The sequence below is a fragment of the Cololabis saira genome, chromosome 7, assembly GCF_033807715.1.
Source record: "Cololabis saira isolate AMF1-May2022 chromosome 7, fColSai1.1, whole genome shotgun sequence".
NCBI lineage: Eukaryota > Metazoa > Chordata > Actinopteri > Beloniformes > Belonidae > Cololabis > Cololabis saira.
The window spans coordinates 8,383,399-8,395,882 of record NC_084593.1 but is presented as its reverse complement, the minus strand read 5'-3'; the positions used below and the strand labels follow the sequence as shown (position 1 = coordinate 8,395,882).

Below are 12,484 nucleotides of genomic sequence, written 5' to 3'. Positions count from 1 at the left end.
TGCAGTCAAAATTCGGGTTATTGATAATATTCCGGTTACTGAAACATTCGGAATATTCCGTTTACATGGTAATTAATCATTGGGGATATCTGGATCAAACCAGCGACGCGCGGAGAACATCATGACGCAATTACCGTCATTTCCGCTTCTTCTTTTGTATCCAAATTCAAAACAAATGCTGCTTCGCACAACTTTTCGCTTAGGGCTGGGGATCGATTTTAATGTCAAGAATCGATTCGATTACGATTCTTAAGATTCAGAATCGATTATCAGGATTTGATTCGATCCGATTCGTTTCGATTCCGATATTGATTTGAGTTACTGTTAATAAAACTGTTTTTTGAGCTGTTGCATGAATTATATGACTGTAGTTATGCAAAATATTAATACTAGTATTATATTGAGATTCAACAGCAAGTATTGCAGCTAATGATGCTGTAAGGACCAATCAGCTCCCAGAATGCTGATAGAACTGCTTTCAGAAACATCGTGTGGGTCAGAATTATCAAACAGATCCAGGGAGGAAACAGAGACGGATGAAATCGCTTTTAGTTTTTCCCACATTCCGTTTTTATTTGTTTCTTTTTCGGGCTAATTTGGTTTTTAGCATTTTTTGAAAATGTAACCCCAAGACAGTATATAAAGTAATTAAATATAGACAATTTATGCAATTATAACTGAGCACTTTAATGTTTTCATACCTTTAAACATATTTAAAGGCAAAAACATGGCACCAGTTATTCTCGTGTCCAACAAAACATTACTTTTTTGGGAATAAACAAAAAAATAACCAAAAGTTGTAATGTAATGATGAAAAAAAAAAAAATCATAAATAAATAAAAGAAAATTAAAAAAAATCCCCTCCCAAAAGAAATCAAAATAAAAAAAAAAAACAAAAAAAAAACAATCTTTAGACATATGAATCGATTTTTAGGAAATAATATGAGAATCGATTTAGAATTGGGAAATCGATTTTTTCAACACAGGCCTATTTTCGCTCACCTTCTTGTAAATCTCACTATCCCGGTACTTTCTACCGTCTACAAATGCAGAAATGTTCATATCCTTCATTACATTAATGAAGTGATTAGTCTCCTCCTGGTCTTGGTTTCTCCGTGTTTATAAGAACTTCCTGGACTCAAAAGACCAGGATTCCTTGTGAACAGAGCATGAGCAGAAAACAAATTCATGTTCCGTTTGATGGGGATATTCCGTTTGGCGTTTACATGACCCAATATTCAGGTTTTAAAAGGAGTAACCCAGGGCTCATATTCAGGTTTTTAAAAACCCGAATATGAGCAAATTCGGGTTATTCAAAGGGGTTATTGGTGTTTACATGGCCGTGCAAAACCGGGTTATTGCCAATATTCAGGTTTTAAAAGGGTTATTGATGCATGGAAACGCAGTCCGACGCAGTCTGTCACAGAGGGCAGGATTTCCACGTATGATCAGAAGTATAAGAGCGGTGAGAGAGAGGTGGATCTGTTGGTACTTCCCAGAGTCGCCATAGTTGCAGAGTCTGATCCTCTTAAGCTTCGTCATGCACCAGCAAAAATAAAATACAGCTATTTATATTATTGCTCATAAGTCAAACGGGACAGCAGGACTTATGAGTCTTGAGCTTTGCTCCTCGACAGACCTCCAGTACAGCGTTTGATCCAAACCTGCTCTTGTTCAGGGGAGGTTTCTCTTGTAGTTCTCTCTCTTTGTTTTTCTGAAATAATCTTCGTGGTCATGCCGGGAGCAAATGCTCGTCAAGGGGAACCGAAGATTACCATGAAAAGTATAGAGATAGGTATGATATAGCCCAGGGGTCGGCAACCCGTGGCTCTAGAGCCGCAGGCGGCTCTTTAGCGCCGCCCTAGTGGCTCCTGGAACTTTTTTAAAAATGTTTGACCTTTTTTTTTCTTCATTTTTTTCTTTTTTCTTATTTTTTTTCTCTTTTTTTCTTCCTTTTTCCTTCCTTTTTCCGTTTTAATCCCAACATTTCTACCTTTTTCTCGACATTTCGACTTTTTCCTCAACATTTCGATTTTTTTCTCGAGACTGTACTTCAACATTAATCTCGATATTTTGACTTTTTTCTTGGCATTTTGACTTTTTTCTCGACATTTCGACTTTTTTCTCAACATTTTGACTTTTTTCTGGAGACTGTACTTCAACATTAATCTCGACATTTCGACTTTTTTCTCAACATTTCGACTTTTTTCTCGACATTTCGACTTTTTCTCAAGATTGTAATTCAACATTAATTTTGACATTTCAGCTTTTTTCTCGAAATTTTGACTTTTTTCTCGAAGTTTGACTTTTTTCTAGACATTTTGACTTTTTTCTTGGCATTTTGACTTTTTTCTCGACATTTCGACTTTTTTCTCAACATTTTGACTTTTTTCTGGAGACTGTACTTCAACATTAATCTCGACATTTCGACTTTTTTCTCAACATTTCGACTTTTTTCTCGACATTTCGACTTTTTCTCAAGTTTGTAATTCAACATTAATTTTGACATTTCAGCTTTTTTCTCGAAATTTTGACTTTTTTCTCGAAATTTTGACTTTTTTCTAGACATTTTGACTTTTTTCTCGACATTTCGACTTTTTCCTCAACATTTCGATTTTTTTCTCGAGACTGTACTTCAACATTAATCTCGATATTTTGACTTTTTTCTTGGCATTTTGACTTTTTTCTCGACATTTCAACATTAATCTCGACATTTCAACTTTTTTCTCAACATTTCGACTTTTTTCTCGACATTTCGACTTTTTCTCAAGATTGTAATTCAACATTAATTTTGACATTTCAGCTTTTTTCTCGAAATTTTGACTTTTTTCTCGAAATTTTGACTTTTTTCTAGACATTTTGACTTTTTTCTCAACATTTCGACTTTTTTTTCAAGATTGTAATTCAACATTAATCTAGACATTTCAGCTTTTTTCTCAACATTTCGACTTTTTTTCTCGACATTCCGACTTTTTTCTCGAAGTGCATAATAAAAAAAAAAATCTTCCCCCAGTTATAACTAATATAGATACATGCAGCATGTGTTGCCTTCATTCTAAGGCTGATACAAGACTTTTCATTTTTTGCGGCTCCAGACATATTTGTTTTTTGTGTTTTTGGTCCAATACGGCTCTTTCAACATTTTATGTTGCCGCCCCCTGATATAACTACTTGAACCAATGAAGACTTTGATGTTTTTATATCTGCACTAGACCCGTGAAGTGCCGTCCACCGTATTTGGACTCTCCGGGAACCGTTCCTCCGAGCACGTTTAACACTTTATTCAGACACTCGGCCCAGGTTGAAGTCGTCCACAGATCTCAGCCGTATCGGAGGTGTGGAGTGGGGGTGATGTTCCCCTGACGGGCTCAGGGCGGCGTGACCGCCCGGCTTCCTCCGCCGAGCACTTTCTGGTCCGACCTCTGACCCCGTGTTTGTCCTCTCTCATTCATCACCCCATCTTCTTTGCCACCCCCCACCTCCTCCCCCCTGCAGGACTCGTCGACAGAAACTGATTGATCACCTCGTTGAGCTGTTGATTAGGGAATATTTAGAGAAGACAGGAAGCCTCGACAGAAGCTCTCAACCCGACTCTTTAGATCAACAGCCAATGCTGCTGCAAATTGCAGCCGTTTTCTTTGTCTTTGTGAAGGAGGGAAGCATATTTTTCCCTCAACTTGCTTCTTAAAACCTAAAACCTCTCATAGCCTGAGAATAACCTTACATTGTTGGCTTATAACAGGGGTCGGCAACCCAAAATGTTGAAAGAGCCATATTGGACCAAAAACACAAAAAACAAATATGTCTGGAGCAAAAAATGAAAAGTCTTGTATAAGCCTTAGAATGAAGGCAACACATGCTGCATGTTTTTATATTAGTTATAACTGGGGGAAGATTTATTTTTACATTATGCATATGAAAAAAGTCGAAATTTCGAGAAAAAAGTCTAAATGTCAAGATTAATGTTGAAGTACAATCTTGAGAAAAAAGTCGAAATGTTGAGAAAAAGTCGAAATGTTGAGAAAAAAGTTGGAATTTCGAGAAAAAAGTTGAAATGTCGAGATTAATGTTGAAGTACAATCTTGAGAAAAAATGTCGAGAAAAAAGTCAAAATGTTGAAGAAAAAGTTGAAATGTCGAGAAAAAAGTCAAAATGTCGAGAAAAAAGTCAAAATTTTCAGAAAAAAGTCGAAATGTCGAGATTAAAAAAGAAAGAAAAGGGGAAAAAAAAGGTAAAACATTTTTGAAAAAGCTCCAGGAGCCACTAGGGCGGCGCTAAAGAGCCGCATGCGGCTCTAGAGCCAAGGGTTTTGGCTTATAATATCCTACAATTTACCCACATTTTTCTCAGTTCACAGCAATTAAGTTGCATTGATGCTGGGAAAGCTCGAAATACCTTTTTTGGAAAAATATATAACAAGAAAATCCTGTTAAATTGCACAAGAGTTCAACTATAAGATTAGTTTATTATGCAGAAAAGAAAGCTTGTTTAGACGTATGTTCTTGTCTTCAGATGGTGTTTAAAGAAGTACAAATTGCAGCTTGATTTCAAAATGTTTTACATTTCAACTTTCCAGAGACTCTAGAGACAAATACTGATTTAAAAAACTCAAAGAGTTGTACATTAATCCTCTGCAAGCAAGTTTTATAAATAAAGAGAATTCAATATATGAAAGGGGATCAAAAAAAAACATCCTGTCCCTCTTCCTGAAGGCCACTTTCAACCATCTGCAATAACAGTATCAGGTTTTTCCAGTTCAGCGGTTGCTTTGACATAGATACGTTATCCAGATTTAAATGTGGATACTCCGAGGCTCAGCCTGTTTCCTCTGCGTGAAAAAGCCCTATTATCATCTTGTCAATTCCCCCCCTTCTTCCCTCAGCTACTCAGACACGGTCACATCCGCAGATACAGATACATACCTGCACCTAAACACACAGCCAGCACTGCAGCTCACACGGCTGCAGCTTTTTAAACCGGCCACTAGGGACGGGCGATATTTTACCGTTCACGATAAACCGTCAAAAAAATAGAAGAGATAGAAAGATGGAAAGATATGAGCCTGAAAGATAGAAAGAAATAAATGAGCCTGAAAGAAAGAAAGATATGAGCCAGAAAGAAAGAAAGAAAGAAAGAAAGAAAGAAAGAAAGAAAGAAAGAAAGAAAGAAAGAAAGAAAGAAAGAAAGAAAGAAAGAAAGAAAGAAAGAAAGAAAGAAAGAAAGAAAGAAAGAAATGAGCAAGAAAGAAAGAAATGAGCCAGAAAGAAAGAAAGAAAGAAAGAAAGAAAGAAAGAAATGAGCAAGAAAGAAAGAAATGAGCAAGAAAGAAAGAAAGAAAGAAATGAGCCAGAAAGAAAGAAAGAAAGAAATGAGCCAGAAAGAAAGAAAGAAATGAGCCAGAAAGAAAGAAAGAAAGAAAGAAAGAAATGAGCAAGAAAGAAATAAAGAAAGAAAGAAAGAAATGAGCAAGAAAGAAAGAAAGAAAGAAAGAAAGAAATGAGCAAGAAAGAAAGAAAGAAAGAAAGAAAGAAAGAAAGAAATGAGCAAGAAAGAAAGAAAGAAAGAAAGAAAGGAGCAAGAAAGAAAGAAATGAGCAAGAAAGAAAGAAAGAAAGAATGAAATGAGCAAGAAAGAAAGAAAGAAATGAGCAAGAAAGAAAGAAAGAAAGAAAGAAATGAGCAAGAAAGAAAGAAATGAGCAAGAAAGAAAGAAAGAAAGAATGAAATGAGCAAGAAAGAAAGAAAGAAATGAGCCAGAAAGAAATGAGCCAGAAAGAAAGAAAGAAAGAAAGAAAGAAATGAGCAAGAAAGAAAGAAAGAAATGAGCAAGAAAGAAAGAAAGAAAGAAATGAGCAAGAAAGAAAGAAAGAAAGAAAGAAAGAAATGAGCAAGAAAGAAAGAAAGAAATGAGCAAGAAAGAAAGAAAGAAAGAAATGAGCAAGAAAGAAAGAAAGATCTGAGTCATTCCAGTTCTGCAGTACAGGTGTAACTCATTTATTTGTTTTTTTATCAATTCAATTTAATTGATGACGTTTAGTAGCATTTAGTATCTTTTAGAGCAGTGATTTTGCTCCAAAGACTTAATGTGGTGATAGATTTATAGTTAAAAAGGTGGAGTTGAATTGGTATTTTTTTTTATCATCATCTTTATCGTTATCGGGATAAATGCCAGAAATTATTGTGATACATTTTTTTCAACCCTACTGGCCACGTCCAACCCCTTTGGCTCGGCTGCAGAGCGAGCAAACCTGGAAATAATGAGTCAACCTCCACACTTACTGCAGGAGACAAACGGGCTGGGAGTGAAGTATCCAGGGCTCCAGACTAACTTTTTCACAGGTAGCACTGGTGCCACCTAGTTTTTCATTTAGTAGCACCAAAACAAATTAGGTAGCACCATATTTTTCATTGCTAACATTAGTTAAATTATTAAGCATTAATTACCTGTTTACAGATTAACAATCATTATGTATAGGAAACACATACAGCCTACAGTTAGGCTAATTAATGTTTACTACTCAGAGTTAGTTAATAAATTAAAAGTTGGATAATATAATTTATATAAATGCTTAGTAATGTTAATGTACTAACTAATGTTAGGCTAATTAAGGTGACTTTATGGTAAAGTGTTACCTCTGTGTGTTTTTATAAGATACCTGATCATTTACCTACAAAAATGAGACACACTCCTTACCTTCTGCATGAGCGTGTTCAACCTCAATATGGCCAATAAGCAAATTGCAGATTAAGCAAAAATAAGCAGAAAATTAGAATATTGTGATAAAGTCCTTTATTTTCTGTAATGCAAAAATGTCATACATTCTGGATTCATTAAAAATCGACTGAAATATTTCAAGCCTTTTATTATTTTAATATTGCTGATCATGGTTTACAGCTTAAGAAAACTCAAATATCCTATCTCAAAAAATTAGAATATTCTGGGAATCTTAATCTTAAACTTTAAACCATAATCAGCAATATTAAAATAATAAAAAGCTTGCAATATTTCAGTTGATTTGTAATGAATCCAGAATGTATGACATTTTTGTTTTTTTAATTGCATTACAGAAAATAAAGGACTTTATCACAATATTCTAATTTTCTGAGACAGTCCTGTAAACTTGCTTGCGTCGTTGTGCTTGAACCACTTCTGAATATCCATGTTACTTTGTGTTAACGGAGCAGCAGAGAGCAGCGTCTTGCTGGTGCAGGAAGCAGATCAGTGACGTACACTGGCTGATTTATGGTTCCGCGTTGCACCAACGCAGATCTTACGGCGTAGGATACGCGGGTACGCGAAAGTATGGTGCGCGTCGCCGAGTACATACACCGTAGGCTACGCCGTCGATTTAACGCGGAACCATAAATGAGGCTTAACGCGCGCGCATTAAGTTTTCTTTTCGTCTTTTCAACTGAGCAAACACATAAACTGAGGGTGCAATGCTTATGCACCCTCGTAGAACCGGGCCTGGGCCTGTCCCTCGTATCTTAACCACGGGAACTGGCCAGAAAGCTGTACTTTTTTTTCTTCTCCCCACTCTCCCCCGCCTCTTTCTCCAACCTGTCACTCGCTTCATCAGAAGAAGAAGAATCTATGATTATTGTCGCTCCCTCTGCTGACCCTTCTTCTCCTCCTCCTCCACCAGCCTCGTTTGTTTCCTCCGGCACATTTTTTTTCTTAAAAGAATCGACTATAGACCGCTTCATACTGCATCTGCTTTGTTTACCTTTTTGAGGGCGCTGCGTGTACGCGCGCCTGCACTGCTGTGCACGTAACGTGCCAGGTGCAGTCAGACAGGTATAGGACTCGCAGGAATGAGCCAGAAAGTAAGATTGTATTATCAACCACTCCATTAATGCACTAACACAGCCGAGTGAAAAAATAAAAAATAAAATGTTTTTTTTTTTCCACTAGTCCTCTTGCAAGTAGCACCGGAGCGACCTCATTAAATTTTAACTCGCACCTTAATAAATTAGGTCGCATATGCGACCTAATAGGTCGCACTCTGGAGCCCTGGAAGTATCATCTCCTCCGTCAGCTCCGAGGTGTTGAAAGGTTGGATGGCCATGGAGGAAGTTCTTCTGAGGGCTGAGTGGATGTTTATCTGCTCTGAGCGAGCCAGAGATGAGGGAGGAAGGGACTGAAAACAGTTTACAGAAGAGGAGATGGAAGAGGACGCATGCCTGGGAGCAAAAAAGGGCCTAAATTCCAGGGAGACAGCAAGCGTGCACAAATTTACAATTCGTTTTACAATCACTAATTTATGTCTGCATGAAGCCACATTAAGGCCCAATCTCAATTCTCCCCCTACTTTTCTTCACTCGCCCTTCTTTTCTTCCCTACCCCCTAAAAAAGAAGGGGGAGATTTTAGGGCACTTGAAATCTAGGGCACTTGGCCCAGGGCCCTGTCCCAATTCTCCTACTCCCCCTCGTTTTCATCCCTACCCTGATCAGGAAGCAGAGAGCCAAAAGCTGTTTTAATTTCCGCTGTAGCGCTGTTAATATGCCACTTTATTAAGTTTTAATATTTTTCAGGCGTAAAAGTAACCGTTAAGATCCCCAACCGGGGCTCAGTTTATCCAAATAACGCCTGTTAAGAATTTTGCTCTGAAGATTTCGGGATTTCTGCCTGCCGGCTCCGGAGCTGATTTATGGTTCCGCATTAAATCGACGCAGAGCCTACGGTGTACGGCGCGCGTCGCCGAGTAACCTACGCCGTAGGCTCTGCGTCGATTTAACGCGGAACCATAAATCAGCTCCGCTATCTTCACTTCAGCTTTATCTGAAAGTGTGTAAATTACCCAGATAACAGCTTTGTGGTTTCTGAAAACTATTATATCAGAAATATCCAAAACAAATCTGACGAGTCACAGGATTATTTCTCTCTATTTCCCACAAAAAAATGCTTGCTCCCTTGGTCACAATCTGAGACGAGTCTGCAAATGATGTTTGCCCTCGGTCAGCGAGTCAAATCGACGCAGAGCCTACGGCGTAGGTTACGTAGCCTACGGCGTAGGTTACGTAACCTACGGCGTAGGTTACGTAACCTACGGCGTAGGTTACGTAACCTACGGCGTAGGCTACGTAACCTACGGCGTAACCTAACAGCCTTTATTCTGGCGCGATCTTCGCGAACAACGGACAAAAAGTGATTATGTACATTCACTGAGTGAATATTATGAAAGTAAAATATATATTTCTCGCTAGAAGTGTAATCAAAACGCATTTTTATGCAGAAACTAACTCAAAATATTGATTTTATTCACTAAAAAATAAAAAAATGTCCGCCATGTTTTTTTTTTGGATTCAGTCCGCAAATGACGACGAAAAGCATTCTGGGAAATTTTTATACCCCCTCGCTCGTGAAGTCAGCATCTGAAATCACTCGCTGTGAAGGGGCTATTTTCAGCCCCTAGCCCTCGTTATGCCCACTCCCCCTAGGTGAAAAGAGGAATTGGGACACCACTACCCTCACGGGAACTCGCAAAATTTAGGGGTAGGGATCAAAACAAGGGCGAGGGGGAGTATTGGGACGCACCCTAAGAGGTGTTGAGGTCCAGGGTGTTCCCCAAGCTGTTTCTAGGTCATATTTGCATGTGATCTCATGTTTACAATGAAGACTGATGGAAGAGATGATAAAGTTTCTCCTTATTCCCCTTCCCTGCGTTAGCAAATCTGGGTTCAGGGGTTTATTCTGGACAGTATTTGGGGATTTGGAAAACTCAATCCCACACGTAAACAACTCTTTTGTTGTAAAGAAAAGAAAAAAAAACATAATTACTGGTAGAAATCTCCTTAAAGCCACTCACACCCAAGATAATCAGGCCTCGTTTGGCCCCGTTTGTCCTTGTTTGTCCCCGTTTCTCCCCGTTTGGCCCCTCGCAGCGGTCCTACGTAAAACCTGTCTGTCTCGATCGCTCCGCAGATTATCTGATCAGATTTCCAGCGGTGTGAGGTGCTTTATGTGATAAAATCTGCATGGGAGAACATTTAATTTGTACAGATCTCACGAGTCCTCGTGAAAGGAAAATCCCTTCTTGTGTGTGGAGAACTCAGAAAAACCAGCAGACCAACAATTACAAATAAGTCTCGCACACAAAGAGACCTGAGACAAAGCAAAAATAAAAAAACGTGGGGTTCGTGATGATTTTATTCCCCTCAGTTCACGTTGTAACATGTCTCCGGTCGCCATCTCCTCTGTCGGAAACAATCGGGCTATTCTTCTTGTTTCTTCAAGCCCGTCGTCCCCGTATTTACTCACACTGGAGCTGCATCGGACCGCGCCGTTCAAACAGAATGTTTTTAGGATCTTAAGATCATTTAGTGGAGGCCAGCTGTTCGTAACGGCACCCAAACAAGTCCCTGGAAGTCCAAACGAGAGCCGAGATAATAACAACTACACACAGACGGCTTTTATGTTCAATATGTTCAGTACATTTCACATTTTTTGTTTTATTTTGTTTCTGTTGAAGTTATAGTTCCCGGTAAAGACAACTTACACAAATCCATCACTATCCAGCCATTAAAAGCTGCATAAACCCGGCAGACGTCTTTGTTCTCTCAGTGTTTATTGATCAGAGCTAATTGAAAGTTTTGATTGTTTCCTTCTTTAAATCTTTCTCGACATTTTTACTTTTTTCTCAACATTTCGACTTTTTTCTCAAGATTGTAATTCAACATTAATCTTGACATTTCAGCTTTTTTCTCGAAATGTTGACTTTTTTCTCGACATTTCGACTTTTTTCTTGAAATTTTGACTTTTTTTTTTACATTTCGACTTTTTCCTTGAGATTTCAACTTTTTTCGCGACATTTCAACTTTTTTCTCGACATTTCAACTTTTTTCTCGACATTTCAACTTTTTTCTCGACATTTTGACTTTTTTCTCAACATTTCGACTTTTTTCTCAACATTTCGACTTTTTCTCAAGATTGTAATTCAACATTAATCTTGACATTTCAGCTTTTTTCTTGAAATTTTGACTTTTTTCTCGAAGTTTCTCCTTCATTCTAAGGCTTATACAAGACTTTTCATTTTTTGCGGCTCCAGACATTCGTTTTTTGTGTTTTTGGTCCAATATGGCTCTTTCAACATTTTGGGTTGCCAAACTTCACACAGACGCCTTTTTATATTCAATATGTTCAGTACATTTAAAAATGTTTTGTTTTATTTTGTTTCTGTTGAAGTTATAGTTCCCGGTAAAGACAACTTACACAAAGCCATCACTATCCAGCCATTAAAACCTGCATAAACCCGGCCGACGTCTTTGTTCTCTCAGTGTGTATTGACAGTACTGCAGTTTTAAAAAAACATCAGGGGGGGATGGTGGATTTTATCATTTGGGGAAAAATAATTTGTGCTGATTACAAATAATATAATATATTACAAATAATAGCAGTGACCAAAACACCTGCAGAAATACTGCAGGAATGACATAGCAGCAGTTAAATGCAGCCTTCTGTAAGCTTTAAATATCCACTGGGCTTACATCAAATACATCAAAACACAACAATAAAAAACACTTTTCTGAACTTATCAATATGACTCTGTCCTTCACAGGATAAGTAACATGGATCACTGCAAAAACTGAAAATCTTAACAAGAATATTTGTCTTATTTCTAGTTAAAATGTCTCATTTTAGTAAAAAAATCTAATTACACTTAAAACAAGACTCATCACTGGAAAAAACAACAATTTTCACCTGTTTCAAGTAGATTTTCACTTAAAATAAGTCGAAAAATCTGCCAGTGGAACAAGATTATTTTGCTTGTTGTGCTTGCTACTTATTTCAAGTGAAAATTTACTTGAAACAGGTGAAAATTGTCAAATAAGTTATTTTTCTGGTGTTATTTTTCTGGTGATGACTCTAAATGTTGAAATAGCAGTAAAACCACATTCATTGATGAAATGACATAAGGGATGGAAAGGGGGGATGGCAGTTTTTTTTTAGGGGGGATGATTTGGACCGTTTTTATTTCAGGGGAGGATGCCATCCCCCCTCATCCCCCCTCAACTCCAGTACTGTGTATTGATCAGAGCTAATTGAAAATGTTGATTGTTTCCTTCTTTAAATCCAACGGAGTTGGGTTTCGTAGTGCACAGTTGTTATTCTCACTAAGAAAAGATGCCAAAAACCTCCTCGCTCTCGTCAGCCGGTCCCACGCTCACATAATGCAAAGGCCACTCCGTAGGCCACGTACGCAGTCGCGTCCCGTCCCGCCGCTGCTAATTTAGTGCAACCCCGGTGCCAAGACGATTATATAGTAGCCGTCGCCGAAAGCCAAGTCGGGGAGAGTGGAGCTCTGCCACGCGGCGGAGGATATAGCATTAGGTTTGTGAATTATATCTGATCTGGTGCTGTCCAGGTTCAGTGTCTTCCAGCTGGAAGAAATTTCACCCGAACGGAAATACGGCGCTCATCCGATACTGTTAGTGTCAGAAAGGCTTCCTGTTGTACGTCTGCGCCGTTTGAAACAGCCAGGTT

The 12,484-nt window shown here is 38.3% G+C and overlaps 1 protein-coding gene across 1 annotated transcript in view; it reads left to right on the top strand.

Annotated features, from left to right (window-relative positions):
* Window positions 1-12,484, top strand: part of afg2a (AFG2 AAA ATPase homolog A) — a 354,383-nt gene that overhangs the window by 75,723 nt on the left and 266,176 nt on the right. The gene's annotated exons all lie outside the window — the stretch shown is intronic.